Consider the following 26020-nt stretch of genomic DNA (forward strand, 5'->3'; position numbering starts at 1 on the left):
ATTCAAAATAACAGTATATTCAACTGAAAATACAATAAAAAAAATTTAGAGAAATTGAGTATGTTTGCGCGAATATTGGTTGTTGTAACAAGCTAGAAACAAAAGAATGACACTGAATATGATGTTCATATTGAACAATATAAGTTTTATTCAATAAACAATATATAAACTGAAAAAATTGAGAGAAATCGATTATGTATGTGAGACAATTATTGTTTTTTCTAACAAGCTAGTGCCAAGAAGAATGACAATCTGAATATGAGATCTACATTGGACAATAGAAGTTTCATTTGATAAACATTATAAACTGAATATAATAGAAGAAATTTGAGAGAAATCAAGTATGTTCGTGAGACAATTGCCTGCTCTAACAAGCTAGAACCACGGAATAAGGAAACCAATGCATAATCAATATTGTACTATAATCAATGGTAATTCCCGAGTACTCCACCCCGTGCTAGATCTAAGAAGAATGACAATCTATATACTGAGATCCACCTCAATCTTCTTTACTCCTTATGTAGGACTACATTATCACATCCATATAACCAATTGATGGCAAATAAAAAGAATTGAAATTGAAATTGAAATTGAAATTGTGACAGTCTAAAAACACTCACATCAATACTCCGCATCCAACCAACTCTGACAGTCTGAAATCCTTACAAAATTCCCAGGATGAGAGAAATTGAGTAGGCTAAGAGGAGTAGGGGGAGCAAGAACGTAATTGTGTCATAAAGAAAGTTCTATTACTCTCAAGCCCCAGGCTTTTTACGGTCTTTGAACGTTGCTGAAATTCATTTTTGAAAGGCTGTGCCGTGCCTATAACTCTGCATATAACCCTACATTCGGCTATAAACGTTGAGAAAAACGTTGATATAACCAGATCCACTTGAAACTGACAGAGTTCTCTTGGAAAATGGATTTATGCTACCTATTTCATCAATACTGACTGTAAATCGGAGTATAAGCCTTTTTTTGTAGGCCATAAATGCATGCCAATCGCGTTCCAGTCAGCATTAGTTAAATGGGGAACATTGTTGTTGTTTATGAGGTATTCTGACAGTTTTAAGTGAATTGTGCCTGGATTTTGTAGACTATAAATGCATGCCAATCAAGTTCCAGTCAGCATCACTCAGATGGAAAACATTGATGTATTTTATGAAGAATCCTGACAGGATTAAGTGAATTGTGCCTGAATTTTGTAGACCATCAATGTATGCCAATCGAGTTCCAGTCAGCATCACTCAAACGGAAAACATTTATGTATTTTATGAAGAATCCTGACAGGATTAAGTGAATTGTGCCTGGATTTTGTAGACCATCAATGTATGCCAATCGAGTTCCAGTCAGCATCATTTAAATGGAAAACAATGATGTAGTTTATGAAGAATCCTCACAGTTTCAAGTGAATTGTGCCTGAATTTTGAATGGGGAGTATTCAGTTTATCCATGAGAAATGCTGAAACTTTTGAGTGAATCTGGGGCCTGTCAGCATTATATTCGAATGAGAAGCATTGGAATAATTCATAAGGGATACTGATAGTTTAAACTGGAACTTACTCCAGTTTGAAGAGATACCCTGCGTTAAAGTGGGTTGTAAAGAGTTTTTTATTTGTGGCTCAAACAAAGTCTGGATACTTTATTATGTCTGGGAGTGAGTTTGAAATTTATATAGGAAAAGCGTTATAAATTGGGGGATATTGAATAATAAATGTGGATTTTGTTGGCCTTACACTGGAGTTGAATCATAAATTGAAAAATGATAAGAGGCAGTACTCCTTGAACTGAATTTTGAATAATTGACCGAGCGAAGTGAGGTCTAAGATTCAAGTTGGCGGTTTGGCATTTCTCTTGATGTTTAAATGATTAAATGTTTATATGTTACGCATTTACGGCAAAACGCGGTAATAGATTTTCATGAAATTTAACAGGTATGTTCCTTTTTACTTTGCGCATTGACGTATATACAAGGTTTTTGGAAATTTTGCATTTCATGGATATTATATAAGGAAAAAGGAGCCTTCTTCATACGCCAATATTAGAGTAAAAATCAGACTATAGAATTATTCATCATAAATCAGCTGTCTAGTGGACTATAATACTATCCGTTCAAAAACATCGAACATCTTGAAAATGTATCTTTCCATTAACGTTAGTAGACAGTTGACTATAATACAACCCGTTCAAAAACATCGAATATCTTGAAAATTGTATCTTTCCATCAACGTTGTAGACAGTTGCAGCCAGACCTGATAACAGCGCTCACACTCACATTCCGGGACGACACTTCATTGTACGATAGGACAGAAAGATCTATGTTTATTTAGGATTTTTTATAGACATTTTAAATTGATAAATTATTTATTCATTTCTGAGGAAACATAACAACAGGTTAATGTAACTTACTGAGCGCGAGGTCTACTGTTCACAGAACTACTAGTAACTATTTAGTTTATTGATTTCAGTAGTTTATTGACCTTACACTTGAGTTCCACCATAGATTGAAAAACTATGAGGGGTAGGTCTACTCCTGAATCTACCTGAAAATTGCTGTCTGAATGACCAAAAATTTGCTGAACAAATTTAGTAATGTCCACGTTATTATGGGAATATATTAGATTAGATCAGAGACTTTAATTTATGTATGTTACAATATATATTTTGATAAAGAACTCCTTTCTAATCTTCTGATTGAATGAAAAATGTTATGGGGTTGCACTCCTTAAAACTTAATTTTGAATCAATAATAAATCAATGTAGATTTTGTTGGCCTTATACTGAAGCTACATCATAGATTGAAAAACGATGATGGGTTTCAGGCCTACTCCTAAATCTATAAATCATACATTGAAATTGGTGTATGAATGTGCCAATCGCACAAACAAATCGCACATGAAATTGCTGTACCAAACATATGCTGAACAACTATAGTGAGGTCCACGTTATAATAGCAATATATTAGATTAGATTAGAGTTCTTTATTTATGTATGTTACAGTAGTTTAATATTATAAAAAACTCTAATCTATTGCCATAACGTGGATCTCACTATATTAGTTGTTTAGCAAATTATTGGTCAATCAGGTTGCAATTTTCAGGTATGATCATAGTTTCAGGAGATAGGAGAATATCTTTTGTTTTCACGGGGTATAAATTAATTCTCAAGTCAACTTGAAATTTAATTAATATATTGATTATTTAAAATAATTTTTATCATTCTTATCATATCTTAATCATTCAAAATGAAGCTTCCACAATAATTTATCACTTTCACTGGAACAGAAAATACTGAAGACTAAATTTGGGAACAGAACAATTTTGGGCCATGACTGTTGTTCATTCCTGATCATATTAATCTCTTTTCTGTATAGGGCGACTTGTAATATAAATAGAAAAAAAATCTCAGTACCCTTGAAAATGGCATGTGCAATGGCAAATGTTGAATCATGTTGTGATAAAATAATTCAAAAAGGGTACTGAAATTTTTATTTTTCTTTCTGATCATATTCATGTGATTTGTGATTGTATCCACAGAAAAAAGTGAGAAATGAATAAATAAAAGACCAAATTCGACAAAATGGAGTCGCTGAAATGACTTTGAAGCTCCAGTAGAAGAGAGAGCGTTGTGGGCGTGGCCTTGTATCAAGCAGATGATGAGGGGAAGTGTACTCGCTTCTGATTGGTCGACGTTCAAATAGGCTTCCACCAATAGAATCAGAGAGGGGCTCACTGTGAACAGACTGCTTGCTTTTCACAATGTCATCCAAATATTTGTGATGATTATTCAATGGTAGAGCAGATGAAATCAGAAGAGCATCATTATTGATCTCGTTGAAGTGGGCACAATAGTCTCTTACAGAGTATATATTTTGATGCCAGAGAAATTACTATACTGACACACGTCATAATTTCTCGATATGAATTTATTTGTTATTTTGAGCAGCTCAAAGACATTATTAATTATATCATACAATAAACCTGAACTTTTTTCTCTTTTCATTTTTGAATCGTGCAATTATTTACAAAGGGCTTGAACTGACATTCTGCACGTTAAATGTCTACTATTATTCTGTATATTTAGATGTGTTTTTACTTGTCTATTTTTATAAATAAAGGTATTTATTATTACTAGTAGTTCTGTGAGCAGTAGACCTCACGCAGTATTCTCATCCACAAGTACCTGATTGAAATTATAGACCTTGTGGAAATACAGCAATAGACTGACTTCTCCACACATCTGTGTAATCACACGTCAGCTGATTTATGATGAATAATTCTATAGTCTGATTTTCACTCCAATATTGACGTATGAAGGAGGCTCCTTTTTTCTTTTTATATTATCCTTGAAATGCAAAATTTCCAAAAACCTTGTATATACGTCGACGCGAAATTAGAAAGGAACTTACCTGTCAAATTTTATGGAAATCTATTACCGCGTTTCGCTGTAAAGGCGCAACATATAAACATTTTGAGTGTTCGAATGCGCAACATCTAAACTTTGAAACATCAAGAGAAATGCCAAATCGTCAACTTGAATCTTAGACCTCACTTCGCTCGGTCAATAATTACTATTTTTATAACGTGGACCTCACTGTATGTATTACTATTACTACCATAGGTTACTATAACTATATCACTAGAAACTAGAAACTAGAAACTACTAGAATCAAAACCAATCCATCAAGATTAGCAATAACTAGATGCAATTTGGCTAGCTCTAGCCTATGAAGTACACATAACTTAGGAGGCAGTGGCAAGGCATAGAATCGACATCGCTGTTCACCTATCTTCATCTACTGACATCATAACATGAACCTCACTATAGCCTGGTTGTATGCAGAATAAATTTAAATTCAAATTAACACCAACCCTGGATTTGCATAGACATCACTTCCTATCTGAGGCGAGGCACGAATCACGCAACACACGGCAATATGACAGTCATACACGATGCAATATCGCATGCCTTGTAGCATGCAACTTGAAAGAAATTCATGTTTTATATGGTAGATGGTGAGAAAAAAGTTTGAATAACGCATGCCTTGTAGCATGCAACACGAAAGAAATGCATGCTATCTATGATGAATGGTGAGGAAAATGTTTGAATTCAGAATTTGATATGTTGTAGATTTTCATTTGACTCATTCTTTGAGAATACCTGTGGTGGAATATTTTTTTCCTACAGTTAGGTTGAAAAGTGGCCATTGCTGCACTGATTACAGAACGCAAAGAATCACTTTTCCGCTCTAGTGCGGGAAAAATTTTTCTGCACTCCAGATTTGCAACATGGCAACGCAAAATACTTAGTAGGTTATATGGAGCAACAGTGCAGCAAAATCAAAATGAAGTTGGTAACAGTGACTGCTGTGGCTGCTATAGTGAGCAGAGGTGCAACCAAGCACAACGCGCTAATTATTATTCATTATATATTATAACCAAGGACAACATTTTTATTCAATTTGACAATAAATTAAGGTTTTTATCAATAATAAAATTACACAGAAAAACATTTGATGCATTTCAGGCAATTTTACCCATAATTACCCACTTTTCATATTCAATGGTAACTGTAGGAAAAACTTAATGTGAAATACGTGCGCAAAGTTCCTCTGCTGCACTCAAGAAACCATTCCGCCCTCGCCTACGGCTCGGGCGTAAACGTTTCTTTCGGTGCAGCAAACTGTCACTTTGCGCACTAGTTGCACAAATAACTATTGTTCATGAATCGAAATCATTTGAACTGTATGACGTAAGGGTGCCTTGTTTAGTATTAGCATAGAGAAACAATATGGTAATAATAATAATACCTGGCTGGCTCAGGTCTGGTGTCAGATTTTTCAGGTCGCAACTGATCAATTTCAGGGCCTCTGACATGACCTGATGACTGCTTTTTAGGCAGCCGGAACCGACGGCTTAACGTGTCCATCCGAAACACGGGAGTGGCTCGAGATAAATATCGCGCCCGGGCCGGGAATTGAACCCGGGTCTCTTAATCATAAAGCCAGCATCTGATCCACTCGACTACGGCCAATATGGTGTAATAACAATATAGTATTCTCTATAGTATTAGTAACATAGCGTAGCAATTTTAAAAATACTGTGGGTTCAATCACCTCTCATTATCATCACCCTCATTACCCATGCACAAGCCAAGAGCTCATGTAGGCATCACCCTCAACGAATAAAGGGTTCTTGAATTATTCTTGTGAAGGCTTTCTCCCGGAGAATAATTGTGGTTAACTTCGTCATGGTATTAATTGGTTATTGTACATATTTTCACGAATCGTTCAAATAGGATGCTTTCCACCAAATATTGACAGTATTTGACTAACATTGGTGTTGCTATCCTTGTCTATCTGCAGACAAAGCAGATAGCGCTATTCTTTTCCAACTCAGCATTTTGCTAAATAGGTCTCTGACCATGAAGGAATACTAGATGAATATTCCAACTAGAAACTTGACTAACTGAAAACTTGACCTACTGAAATCTAGAAAAACTTGGAATAGGCCTATAACCATCCTCGGTGGGTTGAGAATAAATATACAAAATTTCAAGTTGATCAGTTGAGTAGTTTAGACGTGATAATGCATCATTCGTGAATTTCCTATCCCGTACATGTATAAGCCAATTTTCCCCTTCATTACATTATGTGAAGCTACAGAAATAATTCGAAATCAAAGCCATTTCCCGATAATTCACCTTCAGAAACACTTCCCCATCATCATAGGATCTTAAAAATCAAGTAAACACCGCAATAAACCTTGACAATCATTAACCTCTATTAGGAAAATTCAAGAATGGTGAAGACTCTAGCTTCAAAACTGAAGATTGATCGAAACTGAATAATCCTAGCATGACACAATAAACGTTGCGCGACAATCCTAATAAACATTTTATTTATTAGAATAACTGTCAGACCACGGAACAACCGCAGTGTGTGAGTTCAGACAAACTGTACCAAGTCACGAAAACAATAAGCATGCTCCAACCCATAAATTCCTTCATTTCCATTCCTTATCCTCTTCTTTATCACCATTTTCTACCCCTTTCCACCCCCTTGAACCACTCAAAATCCTCCACTCAAATTCGGAACAAGGTCTGAAGCACTCTGAGATGTCGCATTGGCCCTAAAGATTGCTTTCTATTGGTTTTTGTTGACCTTTCTATTGCATGCGATGAACTCCTGTCAGGGGTTACCGCAGTTTTTGGCAGTTTATAATAGAGTGAAAGGGTTCCATCAGAATTGAACACTTCATTGGATGAAGTGAGAGGAGTTCTCCAGACTAAAGCCTTCTTTGCATCATTAATATCCAATAAAGTTATTAGAAAATTGCTGTGATTCTCGGTTTTCGTAGACCTTCCCATTGCATGCGATAACCTCCTGTCAGGGATAAGTTCTTTCGCCGCAGTTTTTGGCAGTTTATAATAAAGTGATAGGTCAATTCAGATTAAGACACTGTATTATTGGATAATATTTATGATGAGATGACTATAAATCTTGGAGAATTGTCGTGTCACTGTTTCTTGGTAGATAAACAGTGAACTTTGAGTTCTTTCTTCGCAGTATATAAGTTTATAATGAAGTTGAAAAGGTTTCTCAACAATGGAACACCGTATTATTGGATGAATCTATAAGAAAAGAGCAATAATTTTTGAAGAATTGGCGTGTCACTGTTTTGTGGAAGAATAAACTGTCAGGAATGAGTTCTTTCTTTGCAGTTCATAAGTTTATAATCGAGTTGGAAGGTTCCAGTTTTTGGCAGTTATGATGAAGTGATAGGGCTTTTCAGAATAGGACATTGTATTATTGGATTAATTTATAATGAGATGACTACAAATCTTGGAGAATTGTCGTGTCACTGTTTCATAGTAGATAAACAGTCAAATGTGAGTTCTTTCCTTGCAGTATATGGTTTATGATGAAGTTGAGAAGGTTTCTTAACAATAAACACAGTATAAATGGATGGATCTGTGACGAATCATCTGATTTCCACCTGTGATGTTTTCAACTAACATAGTTTGTTTATCACTTGTAATAGTTTTATTTTCATTTTATCCAAAGTTCAACTTGTCATTCCAACATTATAAGAAAATAACAATAATTTTTGAAGAACTGTCGTGTCACTGTTTTGTGATAGAATAGACTGTCAGAAATGAGTTCTTTCTTCGCAGTACATGAGTTTATTTTGCAATTTAATGGTTCCAGTTTTCAGTAATTCATAACTAAGTGATAGGTCTCTCCAGAATAGGACACTATATTATTATTGGATGCATTCATGATGAGATGACTATGAATATAAATCTTGGAGAATTGTCGTGTCACTTTTTTGAATAAGAATAAACTTTCAGGATTGAGTTATTTAAGATGATATTTCTATCAGGCTTGAGTTATTTCTCTGCAGTAGTTCATTAGTTGAAACTTCAAATTAAAACACTGTTGGCCTATTATTGGAAAAATATAAATTTATAATGAAATAACAATGATTTTGAAGAATTGTCTTGTCAGTGCATTGAAGATGAATGAACTACATTCAGGAATGAGTTCTCATTATGCAGTTTTGGTTCAGTGAAATATTTTTATTGCTTTTTTTTCAACGTTACATCATAGAGAAACAATAGCATAAGTAGATATCCCATGGTATAGGGTGTTTATGTCGCAACTTTTACTGTTATCTCAAGCTGATAGTTCACGTAGTTCTTTCCTGTGAAGCTTTATGAACAAAAACAGTGAAAATCGACAATAATCGACAGTAATCGGCTTGAGATAACAGTAAAAGTTGCGACATAAACGCCCTATACCATGGGATATCTACTTACGCTATTGTTTCTCTATGGTTATATATATTTAAAAGGAGTATTCACAATATTTGAGTTAGCTGTCTAAGTCGAGCTATTCGCTAACTCCAGCTTTTTGCTAAGTCTGTGTTAACTCAATGCTATAGTGGAACGTTAAAAAATAACAGACGAGATAGCAGATAGGGCAGGTTTGAGTCCGCTAACTCTAGCTATCTCTGTTAAAACGGCAGCAGTTATGTTTTGAGTTATAATAAACTCTGAGTTACACAAATTATCCGCTTGGATCGCTACTGCAGTTAGCTAATAGCAGATGGTTTTAGATGGGGCGTTCACAATCCAGAGTTATCAAATAGCACTTTAGATGGCTGAAACTACAATGATGCCAGATGCTAGATGTGAATACTCCTTTTCGACTCGAAATAGGATAAAGCTTATAAAGTGATGAACATAACCTTTTTTTGGACAATTACTATCCAAATTTGGGAAAGGAACAGTTTTGGGCTTTAAGCCTGTTGTTCCTTCCCCAATCATTCATAGTTGAGAATTATATTGTATCTATCAATGTTCGAATAAATAAATTAATAAATGTTATTATTATTATTATCACATTATTACAACTACATTATATTAATATTTCATTAGCTCCCAGCTGTAATAAACATAATATCTATTTGAATAGCAAACAAAAAGCTTCCACAACGTTCATCCAAAGTTTATTTTCGGTCTTTTTTGTTGCGTCTAGAATGTGAAATCTGCTACGGCAATATTGCTGCAAAGATGAATACTGTAAAATTAAAAGCCGCTGTAATTAAAACAAAACAATGCTCAGTGCTGGTGTGAAAAATTAAAGGGCGAAATGGTGGAATAATTGAAGAGGTTGAGTAGAGAGGATAGAGAAAGGGATGAGTGAGTGAGAGAGAAAGAGCGTGATAGCGAGAGAGCGAGAGCGAGTGAGGAAAAGACAGACAGGGGATCGGGTTGATGAGGAAGAAGAAGAAGAAGAAGTAGAAGAAAGAAGAAGAAGAAGAAGAAGAAGAAGAAGAGAAGAAGAAGAAGAAGAAGAAGAAGAAGAAGAAGAAGAAGAAGAAGAAGAAGAAGAAGAAGAAGAAGAAGAAGAAGAAGAAGAAGAAGAAGGAAGAAGAAGAAGAAGAAGAAGAAGAAGAAGAAGAAGAAGAAGAAGAAGAAGAGAAGAAGAAGAAGAAGAAGAAGAAGAAGAAGAAGAAGAAGAAGAAGAAGAAGAAGAAGAAGAAGAAGGAGAAAAAGAATAAGAAGAAGAAGTAGAAGGGGGAAGAACAAGAAGGAGATAATGAAACAGAAGAATGTGGAGAAGATGTAGAGAAGAAGAAAATAGAATAATAATTGGAAGAGTGGAGGTATGAAACGTTGTTCAGTGGAATTGAACGGAGAAACAATGTAACATGAAACAAAAGAAATGGGTGTTAAAACATGATGAAATACAAGGAGAAAGAGAGAGTTTTGAGAAAGAGAAGAAGTCGGAAGAGAGAGAGCGATTGAGAAAGCGTGTGTGAAGGAGATGATGAAGTGATAGAGAGAGAGAGAGATAGAGTGAGAGAGCAAGATAAAGGGATAGAGAAAAGGATGAATACTTGGAATAAATCAAAAGATGAACAAGAAAGTACCAGTTGTATCGAGAGAAGGAAGAACAAATAGAGAGGAGGAGGAGGAAAGTAAAAATAGGAGAAAGGAAGATTAAGGAAGAAAGGATGAAAGGGAAAAAGGAAAGGAGATATGAGAAGAGAGGTGAAATGAGAGGAAGACGACAAGGGAAATACTGCAGAAAGCAGGTTTGCAGAATAAGTATTATTAAGAAGAATAAATAAGAGGTAATATCGGAGTACATTCGAAGATTAGAGTGAGAAAAGGAGAAAGAAAGATGTGAAAGTGAGAAGAAATTGGAGAGCGAAGGAAAGAGGAAGGTGAAGATAGAGGCTAGACCAGTAGGAGAAGGAAGGTGGAAAGCAAAGGAGAAGAAGGAGATATGGATAGAGGAGAAGATATGGAAGAAAGAGAACATGAAATTCGAAGAGGAAATACATGAGTGAAAGAAGAAGTAAAAGAAGAAGGATAGAGAAGAAATAAAGAGAAGTATATTGTAGGTCGGAAGAGAATAAGGAGAAGATTTATCATGGAGAGAAGGTGAAAGAAGATGAAATAGGAATGGGAAATAGGAAGGGGAGAGAAGAAGAAAAGAGAAAAAATTGGAAACAGGGAGAGAGACCGATTGAGAGGGTGAGAGAGAGTGAGAGAGAGGGTTTAAGAGAGTGAGAGAGGCAGACAGACAGAGAGAGCGTGAGAGAGAAAGATACATCTGTCCGTTACAGGTGAAGACTCTACCACTCGGACCCTTTTGAACGAGCTGATGAGAGCAAAAAAAAAGAAAAACCTGGGAAAAAGGGTGAAGCCTGGAAAATGTGTTATAATGAAGCACCCGCTGATGAAAAATCAGAGACCAGCGTCAAAAGAAGCGCCTTGTGGAAAACCTCTCCACTTTTCCATTACCGGGCAAAATATCTCATCATACAGTTTTCCAATTAATATGGTCGGTCACTGGGAGCTGAAGAAGAAAATTCATACACGCAGATTTTCTAGTGAGGGAAATTTCAAACTGTCAGCTTTTCTTATAGATTATGACATTGGTGTTCCCCATTCAAGTCTGGAGTGAATCTTACAATTGATGATCTTATATATTGATAAATCTAGATCTAGCTAGATCTTTTAGTTACATGTGTCTTATAGGGGTTTTTTGATGTTGGTATTTTATTATTTTTTTAGTTTGATTGATAAAGAATTATGTAACTGTCAAATGATTATTATGCTTCATAGTAATAAATCTATGTATTCATCTATATATATAAAAGCGAAATGGCACTCACTCACTTACTGACTGACTGACTGACTCACTCAATCACTCACTCGCAGAACTAAAAATCTACCCGACCAAAACGTTCAAATTTGGTAGGTATGTTCAGTTGGCCCTTTAGAGGCGCACTAAGAAATCTTTTGGCAATATTTTAACTCTAAGGTTGTTTTAAGGGTTTAAAGTTCGTCTTTTAGCATGTATATTCTTCTTCTCCCAATCTCTTAATTATAATTGAAATTTCCACATCATATGTTACTATAGAACTATAATCTAGATAGAGTACCTCTTCGAAACAGTTGTTAACTGGCAACTAAATTGATAATTTTGTCAGGTTGGCATTAAGTTGAGTTGACTTTGTTAGGTTGGCACCAAGTTGAAGATTTAAATGCATTTATCGCGGAAAAACTGATTGGGCACTGCTACTCCAATCCTGGGAATATTATATAACTAGCCGTCAGGCTCGCTTCGCTCGCCATATCCGTTTAGCCAAACGTTTAGTCTGGACCCCCGACTGGATTGTCCTAACATATGATAAAAATGCTCAAATGAAAAATGCAGGCGAGCGAAGCGAGCAGAAACTCTAATACTTTATATGAAAAGTATTTCATATAATAAATGACCTTATTAGTCTACTCATCATCATAATCCTACGTTCAAGGATTATGTTATTGCCCATTCCGACTCAAAAAGAGGTAAAGATATTTGATTCTGAGTCTATAAATTCACATTTTATCCATAACATATTATCATATAATCTATAATATCGGGGCACCGAGCTTTGCTCGTTATTTATTTATTGACTTTTGATAAACCGAACACAATTCTTTGAAATGATTGGGGAAGTACTAACAGGCACAGCCCAAAACTGTTTCTTTCCCGAACTTTGATTTATACACTATAAATAGTCCAGAAAGAAGTTTTTGTTCCATACACTTGAATTCAGGTTCAATTTTCTGTTCAAACATTTGAAAACAAAAAATTTATAATTTAGATTATATACAAACCAAATTGAATAACAAAATAGTCAAATAATGATCAACTTTGAAAATTATGATATACTCTAGTTCAGGAGGACTATAATGTCATGTCAACAAATCAGATTATGTTGATCAAATCGATTAAATTGTCTAGCTAGATAAATTTTCTCGCTGATTGATCATGATTTCACAGCTGGAAATAATTTTGTCTCTCTCCCACACAGGCACACGCATCTTCTGTTATCGAGAGACGACGAAATTATCATCTGTTTTTCAAGGATGAATTATCCTTTTAATGTCGTTCAGCGAGTTTTCCAAAGAATGAGACCTAGTGCAATCGAGTCTTTATATCATAAACCAACTATGTTCCAAATTTCGTGAAAATCGTTAGAGCCGTTTTCGAGATCCGTAAAACATGAATAACCAGATACTGTATAAAAATAGCCAGATATAAAAATAACCAGATATATAAATACAGAAATTGCTGGCTTAATATAATGGGATTACTTATATAATTTATTGATTTTTTCAATATAGGGGAAAAAATACCCTTAGATTCTCTGCAAAAGGAAAACTGAAGGTCCAAACGCCACCGTTTTAAGTGAAAAACAATACAGTAATACTTCAACTTTCGCATATTTAATCACTTATTTTTGCTTAATATTACTGTATAACTCTTCAGTCCGTGGAATATAATTTATTATGGTATTTTACCCTGACATTTATTAATTTTAAACACTGGAACATTGAATTTCCATTTGTTGAACCCATAAATAGAATGATGTAAATTCGAACTGAACCTACAATACCTTAATGAACCTTGAATACCCCAATAATAAACTTCAAGGACAGAAGAAATTCCAAAGTGAAAATTCTCAGATGAGTAGAGAAAGTTCCTTAGTGTAAACAGATAGTGTTGAAATAGTTCCACAAAAATGGTTTATATGTGATGAGAAGGATAACTACAAATCAGAACTGAGATATATAGCAGCAAAATATGAACTTCAGTTAGCAAGTGCTATGATTAGTAGATTTGTATCCATTCAAACGTGCGACTCAAACACCAGCTAGTCGTGGGAGGGGCTTGTCTGAGCCAATGGCAGACGTTCATTGGTCATGCATCCACCATTCACAGCGCTTGCTCACTAGTATACCATTTGTCTGCTCTTTACTTTGGCTCTTGATCACCAGAACTGAAAAACAGTATAACGACCGGAGTCGGTAGGCCTATCTCATTCTTGACGAATAAAATATAATTAATAATTTATACAATAATGATCAGTAGTTAATATTACATCAGACTTTAATGTTTCAGCTAACGTCCATGGAATGCACCGACAAGGCAAAGAATAGGCAACGCCTTTCTCTCATCTTCTTCACTGCTATCATAATGTGGACCCCAATTTAGGTAGGAACAGAAATATTCTATGATTTTTTGACTCCTTCTATAATTGGAAACTTCTATAATGCTGTATTCTGTGGTAGGAATGAACAGAAATTAAAGAATTAAATTAGGAAGAAAGAAACCTGGAATCTTGTAATTTAGAGAAAAGATAGCATGAGAAGATATCCCATAGTAACACGTCGTTCATATCCAAGATTTCAAGCTAATTTTTATCAACTCAAGCCGATTACTGTCGACCACTGTCTATTATTACTGTTTTGTTGGGAGTGTAAGAGTGTAAGAAGGGCACAGTATGAGAGACTATCAGCGTCACATAGCTTCACCAAAAACAACTACTAGGACTATCGGCTTCAGTTAATATTATTCTCTCATTATAAATCTGTATTTAAATCAAGTGAATTTCTCTGTATCTATATTATGTTCAGTTTTTCAATTTATTATTCAAACAACTTTATATGAAACTAGCCGTCAGGCTCGCTTCGCTCGCCATATCCGTCTAGCAAGGGGGCTCCGCCCCCTGGACCACCAACTGGATCGTCCAGGAATGAGATCAGCAGGCTCGCTTCGCTCGCCTGCATTTTTCATTTGTAGGACGATCAAATGTCAGGACGATCCAGTGGGGGGTCCAGACTAAACGCCTGGCTAAACGGATATGGCGAGCGAAGCGAGCCTGACCGCTAGTAATATAATATTCCCAGGAATAGCTCTGATTAAAGTAGCAGTGCCCGATCAATTTTTCCGCGATAAACGCATTTCAATCTTCAACTTGGTGCCAACCTAACAAAGTCAACTTAACTTGATGCCAACCTGAAAAAATTATTAATTCAGTTACCAGTTAACAACTGTTTCGAAGAGGTACTCTCTCTAGATCATAGTTCTATATTAACATATGCTATGGACATTTTTCAAATATAATTAAGAGAATAAGAAGAATAGACATGCTAAAAGACGAACTTCAAACCCTTATAAACCACCCTTAGAGTTAAAATATTGCCAAAAGATTTCTTAGTGCGCCTCTAAAGGGCCAACTGAACATACCTACCAAATTTGAACGTTTTTGGTCCGGTAGATTTTTAGTTATGCGAGTGAGTGAGTGAGTCAGTCAGTCAGTCAGTCAGTGAGTGAGTGAGTGCCATTTCGCTTTCATATATATATAGATGGAATGAATTTAATTTAATAGTCAACAGTAAAACTATTTTGAACATAAACCATGGGAAAATAAAGCATAAGAATCTATCCCATGGTATAGGTTGTTTATGTTAACAGTGAAATTAAGAACATGCTCTATACCATGGGATATCTTCATATGCTACCTTTTATCTATGCTTGTACTTATTAAATGCAATTTCAGCAAACCATGAACATGAAACCATCTTGTTACACACGCAATTTCAGAGTACATTCCAAGTTGGTGAAATTTGTAGGCAAACTCATTGAATAAGGCAGGAATTCGTATAAAGGGGGTTCAGTTAGTAGCTAGGAAGGCATGTAAATTGTAATGACTGGAGGCGTATTCTGTATTAAACAGGACCCGAATTCAAATACCTGGTCACTAAATAGCTGCGGGCGCTTAGTATTATGCCAACCGAGTTTCTATCACACTCTCTCTCACGTTCTCTCACTCTCACACACACTGTCACTCTCACATTCTCTCTCTCCAACTGGCTCTTTCTTTTTGAGACTCCCTCTCTCTCTCTCCATCAGTCTCTTACCACCAGTCTCTCTCCCTCTTTCCTCCATCTTATTATCTTGCAACCGAGTTTCTCTCTCTCACTCTCTCTCTCTCTCTCAGGAATCAATGAAATTAACGTTTTGATAGAGAGTTAGTGGGGAGGATATTTTTAATATTCTTTCCGAAGAATGGACATTGATATGTCCAAAGCTCCGCCAATTTATGTGGATGCATAACAATATAATTATGTATAGTTATTATATTACAAATTGCTTTTTCATATCATATACAGTTCAATAATTATTTTCTTAGTCTATATTATGTAAATTCATCTATAATCTTGCTGTATTGTATATAAGTGTTGTAGTGCTGGATTTTAAATCGCCTCACATATGTAGAGTGATTTGCCAAATCATGTAGTGCTGTATCCAAATGCCTCACGTTGGGCCGGCAAATCATGTAAAGCGTTTTTTAACGGCTTCACATATGTCGAGTGAATCTTGTACTAAATCAACGGTGTTGAGGTTATAAATTTTGTAATTGCGTGCGTGGACGCTGAGTGTACACCAGACTGATTGATTCACTACAAGATTCAATACAATTGTCGGAATCGCGGGAGGCCTAAACGCTCGCTCACCCTTGATTCTTCTAATGACAGATTGTATAGTGATGAAATTTTTATAAGCAGTGTAGCGATCGCTAAACACTGAAAACGGATATCTTAAAATTATTACCTGTGAAGAATGAGCATACAAAATCATACAGGTTGAGCAAAAATCCCGATGTAGATAATTTACGGGACTGCGTCTCTAATAAGTTCCGAAGATTGAGATAGGGTACAAGGACCAGATATCGTTCGGAATATATTTCGAGAACAGAGTCTTGTCGGGTTTTAAGCTCTATTGTAGGAAATTATATGATCTCTGGCTGCATCTGCTGTACAATTGATGTGTTCGCTCCTAAGTCGAGGTTGGTAACAGATAAAAGCTGATATATGAGCAGGTAAGGACAAAGAACAAATATCTCGATCTGACCCCACTCACTACATCCACTTAGACCTGTTCCAATATCCAGCTTAATTCAATTATTTCAATGATCGTATTCGATCGGTTCTTGATGAGATAGAACGTATCAGACACAATAATTGACAGGCTTAAGAAATAATCGAACTCAGAAAACGAATTAACAAAATTGAAATATATTATAATAAAATATATGATCTCACAGTGCAGATTCAGAATATAATTTACAATTGAAAGTGGTTTAAACATTAACAAAAATGATTAGCAATTTTCTTGTACTTGCATGATACCATGCGTGATTCGACAGAATTTTACAATTGATAAAATTAACAGTTTTGAAAAAATAGTGAAAAACGAATTATAAAATTTTTAAAATGCTCGGGGATCGTGGTTCTGGCAGCGGAGGATAGTTAATCAACTACAAGTTTGTATAAATTCGATATTGAACAAATTCTAGGCTCTTAATAACTAATAAGCGCTTGTCGGCGTGGCCAATAATTTAACGAAGAAAAAATTTATGTTTTCTGCACTGTAATATTTTTCGAAGCGTAGATTGGGGCCCTTTAAACTTATAACTCACGTGAATTCCTTGACGGTCGTGGTTTTCTTCTTTAGATCAAAATCGTTTGATCGGCAGCAGGTCCAGGCTTCGGTTTCAGCACGTGGGGAATTTCAATTTAATATTTCCTTCACCAAATTAATTAAGGGATGATTTAACTTTAGACTTTAATTTATCGATTGATGAAAAAATAGATTTACAATAACAATTAGAATAGCCTAAAATATTGGCTCACAAATAAAACATATAAAATCGAACAAGATTTTTTTACGAATAGGTCTGGGTAACTATAAAGAGATCTGAACGGTGAGGATTTCAAAAGGGAAGTGAGTCTTTTTCTCTAAGCTTCTTGGCTACCCTTTCTTCTGAGAATCTCGGTTGTAATTTTCATAAAATTTGCCTTGGTAGAACGACTGTGACGTAGACATGACGTCAGTGGCAAGCAAGAGAATATAATCCCTTTAATTATGATAATAATTCAATTCATATAATTCTTAAAACCACTTAAGCTCCTCGACATAGTTCCTCTTATATAATGTACATGGTGCTAGCGTATGATAAGGCAGGTTTGTTGTCTGATAGTAGATAACATATGTTGTTTTCAAACGATCACCTTTTTGGTGCTATTTCTATGCACTATGATTGGCTTAGGCTGCCAAAGAGATTTAATTACCATGTGGTTCAGTTGAAGTAATAATTAATAAATTAATATTCTTATACAATTTTTATTATGTCTGAGATTGTTATAATTAATTTCTGCTGTCTTTATCAATAATATAATTTCATGCTATGACCTAGTTAGTTACAATAAGACCTGATATATAATATAATTTCTTAAATAAAAATAATTTCAACGATATACATACATTTTATTTTTATTCGAAATTCTTGGTCCTTTATTGATATTTTTATAATTTTTAGAAATGATATTATACCTTGCATGAAACCGCATGACATTTGACAATACTTTGAATCAGTCAGCTGCGTCGAACTGCTTTAAACATCTGATCGGCAGTAAACAAAGTGTAACCTCAAAATTCAATGAGCAATTCATAAATAATTCGTGCTTTATTTGCAGAATAATTATAATTTTATTGAATAATTTTCTAGAAAATATTCAGTACAGAACGGTACTCTTATCTAATATACAGTTACTGATAAGTAAGCTTTATCGCTCGGTCGCTAACTATTCCTTTAGCAAATTCTTTCATTTTAAAAGGTAATCACAATTTTCTCTCTTCTCATGAGATCTATTTGAGAGATTCATCACATTGTATAAGCCAGTATATATTGTAATCTACCTTAAATAAAGTACTCAATCAATCAATCAATGTAACTGGCTCTTTCTTTTTAAGGCGCTCTCCCTCTCAGTCTCTTTCTTCCAGTCGCTCCCTCTTTCTGTATCTTATTCTCTTGCACTGCCAATCTCTCTCTCTCTCACACATACTCTCTCCCTATTACCATGTCTTCCTCTCATTCATCATCATCTCTCACTCTTTCTGCTATTTTCTCCACGTACAAACATTTTCTTTCACTCTTATCACCACCAAAATCTATTTCGTTTGGTTTCCAAATTTTCTTTCATTTTGGTTATTTATGAATAATTACGGTACTCTATATTTTTGTTATTTTCTTCAAATTGGTTTACAGGTTACGTCGCTATTCACTTCTCTATTAAACTTTCTAGAGCCCACTTCTATAGTGAGGTTCACGTTATAATGGCAGTGGAGAAAGATAGGATAAAACGTTGCCGATCATTTGTCTTGACAATAACCTCTATGAAAGGTAGCTGCTACAAGTATATTGATGTAATATTAACTGTTCATTTTCGTTTGAAATGATCAATTATATTCTACAATAAATTATATTTTTTTATAATTTTTCAATAAGGATGAAATATTTTGTTAATTAATTGTTAATTCTACATTGTTAGAAGACAACCTGGCAACAGAGCAAAGCGAGAAAGAGGTAGCGCTATCTGCTCTGTTGAATGATGGACAAGGATAAAATACCATCGCTAATCAAACACTGCCATCATAATGTGTCTTCACTATATTTTCTTCTCTTCCTAACTCTTTTTGAGAGACATAAATAATCTTCAATTATATAAGAACTAGCAGGTAACCCGTGCTTCGCAAGGGTCTATTTTGAAACTTGACGTAATGAAATTCAGAAGAATTGGAAATAGGCCTATAAGAATCGTCGGTTGATTAAGAATTTATAGGCAGCATTCCAAGTGAATCAGTCCAGTAGTTAACACGTGATGATGCGTCAATAGTTATTTGTGCAACTAGTGCGCAAAGTGACAGTTTGCTGCACCGAAAGAAACGTTTACGCCCGAGCCGTAGGCGAGGGCGAATGGTTTGTTGAGTGCAGCAGAGAACTTGCGCACGTATTTCACATTAAGTTTTTCCTACAGTTACCATTGAATATGAAAAGTGGGTAATTATGGTAAAATTGCCTGAAATGCATCAAATGTTTTTCTGTGTAATTTTATTATTGATAAAAACCTTAATCCTAAAATCCTAAAGTCCTCGTTGTCCTTGGTTATAATATATAATGAATAATAATTAGCGCGTTGTGCTTCGTTGCACCTCTGCTCACTATAGCAGCCACAGCAGTCACTGTTACCAACTTAATTTTTTGATTTTGCTGCACTGTTGCTCCATATAACCTACTGAGTATTTTGCGTTGCCATGTTGCAAATCTGGAGTGCAGAAAAATTTTTCCCGCACTAGAGCGGAAAAGTGATTCTTTGCGTTCTGTGATCAGTGCAGCAATGGCCACTTTTCAACGTAACTGTAGGAAAACATAATTTTCTTATCCTCTACACATTTTTAAGCCAGTTCTTTCCTTTATTATAGTGTAGAAGATAATAGATGTACTATGATATCTTTTAACAATGTAAGTCTTGAAAACAATTTGTAGGAATGTAAACCTTGTGAACTATTTGAACTCGCTAACCACAAAAACCATGTGTTCTGCACGATAACCGAATTCAACATCCAGTAAACTTAGGGGACTAATTACTAGCCAAAGTCAACGAACTAATATTACTAGTGAAAAAACCACCAAATTCCCAAGAGGAATTTCTCGGTTTACCCAATTTGGTTATCTTATTTCATAGCGGTGGTAATTTGGAACTTGTAAATGGAAATAATTGGAGTCTGGGATAAACAAAGAGCTTCATAAACACTCAGCAAAAGCGATATAGGCTGCGTAATTCCTCTGCTATATAGTTATATAAGATAGTAGGATATAGGTGTGTTATTCAGATATATAGCAGCATCAACAGAGTTACATATATAACGTAATAATATAGGCTTTGTAATTCCAATGCTACATAGTTATACAAGTAGGATATGGGTATGTTATTTGGGTATATAGTAATATCAACAGTGTTACATATAACGTGATAATATAGGCTCTGTAATTTCGAAGCTACATAGTTATACAGGTACGTTACACAGCTGGGATATTTGTAGGATATACACGTATAGTCTCAATGCTAATGGTGTCAAGTATATCAGAGGTGGCCAACTAATGAATGCAAGCTCTGCAGTTGTAGGAATTCACTGTGAACTGTGAGCATCCAGCAATCCAGTTCTGGGTGAATGGGAAGCCTTCCTTGAAGCCTTGGTGAAGAGAATGTAATGCTTTGGAGTGTAACTGAATAGCCTAGCTGTGAATTTGAGCTTCTAATGTTGGTACCAAATAGAGAGACCGCAGTGCTCAAGATGGCTTTGGGGTATCAGGAGAGTGAGGGAGAGTGAGGGAGAGAGAGTGATGAATGAGAGAGTGTTAGACTGGAGAAGAGAGGGTGAGACAAAGAGAGAGATGAATTAGAGAGAGATAGAGTGAAGAAGAGAGGGTGAGAGAGAGATGAATTAGAGAGAGATAGAGTGAAGAAGAGAGGGTGAGAGCGAGGAAGAGAGGGTAAGAGAGATTAGATTAGATTTCTTTATTTATGTATGTTACAATATTTACTGGCTTATACACCAATTTACATTAAATGACGATAATGCTAGTTATTCAACGAATTTTACAAAGTACAAATAATTAATCAATGAGAATATAGATTGAATGCAATTGGAATAACAATAATATAATAATGTGAAGTAACTTCATAAATCGGCGGTGTTTTAACAAATAATTGTCGATTCTTTCAGAAGGATATAAAATAACCTTTACATTAACACACGACCGGGTGAAGAGAGTGAGAAAGAGATTGCAGGTTAAAGACAAAATCGACAGTAATGCTTGATGGCTTTGAAATAACAGGGAAGAGAAAGATGAGTGGAAAAACAGTATGAGAGAGTGTGTTTGAAAGAGAAAGAGAGAGTGGGAGAGAGACGTGTGAGAGATTTATAGAATGTCCAGGGTTGATGACAAAATAGAGAGGCAGCATTGCTCAAGATGGCTTTGGGGTAGGTAACAGGAAAGAGGGAAGTAAGTGATAGAGGGAAAAATAGAGAGAAACAGAGTGAGAGAGAGTGTGAGAGAGAGAAGAAGAGAAAGAGAGGAGTGTGAGAGAGATAGGTTGCAGGGAAGGAGACAAATTAGAGAGACAGCAATGCTCAAGATGCTCTTGGGGTAACAGGGAAGAGAGAGCTGAATGAGAGAGAGATATAACAGAAAGAGAGAGACAGAGAACAAAATGAGAGAGAGAGAGTGAGTGAGGAGTGTGAGAGAGGGATAGAGTGTCCAGAGTTGATGACAAAATAGAGAGACCGCAGTGTTCAAGATGGCTTCGGTGTAACAGGAAGGAGAGAGATAAGTGAGAGAGAAAATGATACAGAGGGAGAGAGATTGAAACATATATGAGAAATAAAAAATTGTAATAGTGTGAATATTGATTAGCTATTTTTGTAGTTGTTTTTGTGTATCTTATATTATTTTTCAGGTTTTTGAACTGAAATGAACTTTGATTCTATGTATGTTGAACCCTGCGTTTTTAGTGTGAGAATTGACTCTGTCTTGTTCGAATTTGCTAACTTGTTGCTTAGTTGTCAAAATTAAAGCATTTTTCAAGTGCAGTTTCAATTTCATGTCGAAAAAGCCACTGTATTTGAAGATTATACGAGCATTGACCTTTTTGCAGCTTTGGGTTTTCCACTGGAAGTTATGCTCAACGCTCGTGGAGGGGGAATAATTTCCAATGAAAAGGCCACTATAAGTTAATGCTCGTATAATCTTCAAATACAGTGGCTTGTTCGAATTGAAACGTAACCGGAAAAACATGTAACGGTGTGCGAGCCTCGGTCCTCTGAATGGATCTGTTTTCCATTCAGAGGGACAAAATTGACAATTTCTCGTTATATTAATAGATTAATATTGATTAAGTTTGAAGAAGAAACCGATAAAATTAGTAGAAGTAGAATTAGGAGATTAATTGCGAGGGTGAATCTGAGTAAAGTATACAGAGTTTTCTTAAATCGTATGTGAGTGTTTCTAAAGAGTCGAAGTTTAAATTGTAGAAATGGTGAGTGCCAAACTTTTGTTGTTTTCGTATTATAGCACAAAATTTAGTAACATAGAATGACCGAGGCCCGAAATTTAGTTGCAGCAAGTTATTAAGTTCCCAAAATGTATAGATTAAAAATTGAATATTCCTTCTGTTCTAAATAAATTACTGGATAACGTTGATTGAGAATTTTACATGCTACATGCCTTTTATTAATTCGTTTGATTTAGAATTCGATAAACCTGACGTTAAATTATACTAGTATTTTTAATTGATGTTTCTGGCTCGTAGTTACTATAGTTGCTAGAATAGGTGAAAACCGATGAAAATCTGTGCATTTGAATGAACGAATCCACTAAAAGCTCCCAACCAATCAAGGATTTAAATACCGGTAGATGATTTGATAGCATAATTTTGGTAAATATAAAAGAAGAAACATTCCCCCCTCCGTTCACAAAATCAATGAATATAGGTGGTTTTTATCAGGACCAATACTTCTTGCAACTAACTCAAGTCAACCTAACTCGATTCCAACTACAATGAGAAAAATATCTTGTATCTCAACTCCACTAAAGGTTCGCAGACTGTTTGGAAAATATTTCCACACGACAAATTTCCGAATTTCGGCTCGAGATGTTGAGAACCTTCTCAATAATCATGGATTTGGTTGGAGACTCGAGTCCCACTTCAGAAAAAGAGAGAGAGAGAGTGACTCCATTGGCGAAAATCGAAAATCCATCCGAATCGGGTCCCAAAATTCGGTTTCACCCTAGTGAAGAAGGGTGGTGAAGGGGGTTTAAGTAAACCCAAACCCTCTCCTTTGCTCCCTATAAAATATATTCGCAGCCTATATATACTTCAACAATCTCCAAGATTGAATGCAGTGCGAACTTCTGATGTTTGATATGCAAACAGGAACCAGTTTTCAATTTCCTATCCACTTTCTCCGTTTTTCATCTTTTTCTCCTTTTCCATTTCCTCTATATTCTTATTTTTTTCATTATATCTTTTTCTTTCTTTCAATCAATTAATCAATATATCTCTTTCTCTCCATTCTTCTCTTCTTTCCCTGTGTCGTTATCTTATTCTACTTTTTCCTGTTCTTCTCGTTTAAGTTTTTTACTCCTACTCCTTCTTTTCTCATTCTCTTGTTTTTCTACTTCTTGTTCTCTTTCCTCTTATTCTATGATGGTCGATAACTTTTGAATGTTTCCATCAACCCACTTAGAGTTTTTGAAACATATTCTTCGAAAGAATATAAAATGGAATTCGTTCGTCAACGAAATTGGCTATTTCTCCGTCAATTTCGACGATATAAATATACACTTATCTATTTGTATTTAACCACAATTAGACATGATGATAACCTGATTCACGGTCGTATTCTTGAATTATTCCAATTGAAAATTTTATGGCCCGTATCATATGATAGTTACGTATCATGATACAGTATCAATGTAAGCAGCACTGGTAGTTGCACATTAGTTGCGTTGCTCGTTTGTGATTGGCTCTTGTCGGCCAATGAGTGGGCGGTCTTTGTCGACCAATAAAATCAAACAAGAGTCGTAGGCTTCAATCAGGCTCCTGTATACTTCCAGTCGCACATTGGTAAGTTGTGTTGCTCGTTTGCGATTGGCTCTCGTCGGCCAATGAGTGGGCGTTATTTGTCGACCAATAGAGTCGAATAAGTGTCGTAGGCTTCAATTTGGCTCCTCTATACTTTTGTATATTTCCTATAATGTATTTCTGAATTGGGTTCTTGGTTTGGTTACTTAGAAGTATGTTGAATTTAAACTGTAAATTGAGAGCTAATCAAACATGTTTCTACTTATTGAATAAAAAAGACTAAGAAATTGTCAAAAAACCACAGATTTATTGACACTTAGAAAGACCGGTTTCGGTTATTACCCCATTGTCAATCTCTGATAACCGAAACCGTTCTTCCTAAGTATCAATAAATCTGTGGTTTTTTGACAATTTCTTAGTTTTTTTCATTCAATATGAATAATTACCACAATAACAACTTCTCAACTACACAAAAAGGGAAAAAATGTTTCTACTTCTTCAAGTTTGGTTGTCGTCTCACAGTTAAATGAAACAGATTCTTGTGTAACCGGGCCTTAGAATAAGGGAGAAATCATCAGCTTGAATGAGTTAACTAGATCAATGGGTTGGGCTCTGACTGATTAGGAATTGAGAGAAAATCGAAGGAGATTGAAGATAATTCGAGTCAAGGTCAATCAAAAGCTACTGCAAGGTCACTGCTTTCAATTATTGAACTATTATAGTTCACCTGAAAAAGATTCAGCGGCATTATGAGCGAGTTCCACATCCCGGGAGGCACTCTGGTTACTCTATCATACTGTAAATCTATGTATTTATTTATTGATTCATCATCTACCATCAACTTAAGGACAAAGAAACAGGCTACAGTTCAAAACTTCTTTTCATCCCAATTTCATAAAATAAATTGTCCAATTAAGGTTATGTGCGACTTTATAATTCTTCACCAACTTCCACATTGAAACACAACACAAACTCTTGAAACAACTAATTTTGAATTTAGAAAGATTAAGATACGAATAAGGATCCATGAGGTAGCATGCATTGTTATCAATATTCGAGTTATAAATAATTTATCTATGTATCAACCAAATCTATACTCTACATCTATTTGAAGCAAAACTCAAACTTTTCTTCAATCTGCTTCCATCTGAACTTTCCCTCTCCTCAATTCCGCATTCTTTACCAGAGCTCTACCTTCTCTCTCTCTCACTCTTCCTCACTTTGTCTCTTTCTCCCGTTCAACTCTCTCTCACTCGCTCTTTCTCTCTCTATTTCTCACTCACTCACTCTCTCTCTGTCACCATCTCCAATCTCTGCATACATCTTATTCAAAGCAGCAGAATCTTTTGAAGAGAGAAACTCACTCACTCATTCTCTCTCTTTCTTCTTCCCTCTCCCTCTCACACCCTTTCTCTTTCTCCATCACAATCTCTCTCAATCTGTTCAGAACAGCAACATCTTTCCTGAAGAGAGAGGAGTGAACACGTGCGCGTCAAACTTTCAAGTCATCGGCAGTAGATTGAATTTGCTGAATCTGCTACTTTGCGCACTACGCCATCTGAATATCATTATAATTATCGACATAGTCTCTCTCTATTATTATTATTTGTGAGACAGTTATCACGTCTTTGTCGCATCTTATATTATCATAATCTTCTAGAAATGGTTCGGGTGT

General features: G+C 35.4%; 1 protein-coding gene across 1 annotated transcript in view; it reads right to left on the bottom strand.

Annotated features, from left to right (window-relative positions):
* Nucleotides 1-26020, bottom strand: part of LOC120353950 (putative protein kinase C delta type homolog) — a 66069-nt gene that overhangs the window by 31311 nt on the left and 8738 nt on the right. The gene's annotated exons all lie outside the window — the stretch shown is intronic.

This window comes from Nilaparvata lugens, chromosome 13 (assembly GCF_014356525.2).
Source record: "Nilaparvata lugens isolate BPH chromosome 13, ASM1435652v1, whole genome shotgun sequence".
Lineage (NCBI taxonomy): Eukaryota > Metazoa > Arthropoda > Insecta > Hemiptera > Delphacidae > Nilaparvata > Nilaparvata lugens.